Below are 1560 nucleotides of genomic sequence, written 5' to 3'. Positions count from 1 at the left end.
CACCCCTGTCTCTCCACCTTTCTCCTGCTCCCTGCCAGCTTCCTGCAGGATGGAACTCTGCCAGCCTGCAGGGAGCTCATTACAAAATAGCAAGATCCACAGGTTTCTCTGGTAAAATGAGAAATTCACATTTGCCTCTAATAAAGGCAAAATCCGTGGTTTACTCTGTTTTTCTGTGGGAAACAGAAAGCCCGGATCCCTGATGATCGAGGCTAGGCTGATGCAGCCCTGCCCTGCCCCCAGGGCTTTCAGCAAGAAGAGAGGGAGGAATGAGATGCTCGCTGAAGGTTGCCCAGCTTGAACTGGAGAGAGGGGCTGGTGGATCAGAATACGAATTTAAGTTTAATTTCAATTAAACTACATCATAGCTCCCCAGCTGGCAACTGACTCCTCCTTCCCCCTCTCCCCTCCCTCTTCCCCTCCTGCTGACAGCTCTGGAGCTGGTAGAAGGGAGATGGGGGAGAGGGGTAGCTCCTCAGCTGCAGGCAGGCTTCTCAGGCTCCTGCAGGTGGGCTTGATCCCCTCCTTACCTCCCCCACCACAACCCAAAAGGTGAATGTGCTCGGCTCCCACTTTTCCTCAGTTGGCCCCACCACTTTTAAAATGCTCTACCCACATTTATTTTGCCTCTCTAGAGGTGGGTGGAGGGAGCCCCTGCACCAGAGGCTGCAGGAGGAGGTGGGGCCAACACAGGGGCTCCCATTTTAACACAGCTGGCCCTGCCTCCAGCCACCCGGCCAATCAGTGAATGCGCAGTTGGGCAAAAGACAGACAAACAGATAGACTAAGCCCTTTATTATATTAGAATACTATTATCACATCCCCCTTTCATAATATCATATTACTTAGGATTGGAAGGGACCTAAACAGATCATTAGGTCTGACTCCTGCCCCAGGTAGGAACGGGTGCCGGGGTCATATCACCCCAGCCACATACCTGTCCAGCCTCCTCTTGGACACCCCTATAATGGTCACAAGCTGGCAGAGGGTAGGTTTAGGTTAGACATCAGGAGGCGCTATTTCACAGTCAGGGCGGCTAGGATGTGGAACCAACTTCCAAGAGAAGTGGTGCTGGCTCCTACCCTGGGGGTCTTTAAGAGGAGGTTAGATGAACACCTTGCTGGGGTCGTTTGACCCCAGTACTCTTTCCTGCCATGGCAGGGGGTCGGACTAGATGATCTGCTCAGGTCCCTTCCGACCCTAGAAACTATGAACCTATGAAACCCCCAAGATAGGAGAGAGTACTATCTCACTTGGGAGCCCATTCCAGAACCTGGCAGCCCTAGCTGTAAAGTAATGCCTCCTGATGTCCAGCCTCAACCTTCTCTCTAAAAATTTGTGGCCGTTAGTCCTAGTAACCCCTGAACCCCTGGTGCTGCTGGGGGAACAGAGCCTCCCCCAATTCCTGTGGGCCCCCCCACCAGATCCTTTCTCAGCCTCTCTTGTGGAGGCTGAATAGGTTCAGGCCCTTTAACCTCTCCTCATAGGGCCTGCCCTGCTGCCCCTTGACCATGCAAGTCACCCTCCTCTGGACCCTCTCAATGCTAGCCACATCCCTCT

Source organism: Gavialis gangeticus, unplaced genomic scaffold (assembly GCF_001723915.1).
Source record: "Gavialis gangeticus isolate Ggan-Ray unplaced genomic scaffold, GavGan_comp1, whole genome shotgun sequence".
NCBI lineage: Eukaryota > Metazoa > Chordata > Crocodylia > Gavialidae > Gavialis > Gavialis gangeticus.
The sequence above is the reverse complement of the archived record's forward strand: the minus strand, read 5'-3'. Positions refer to the sequence as shown.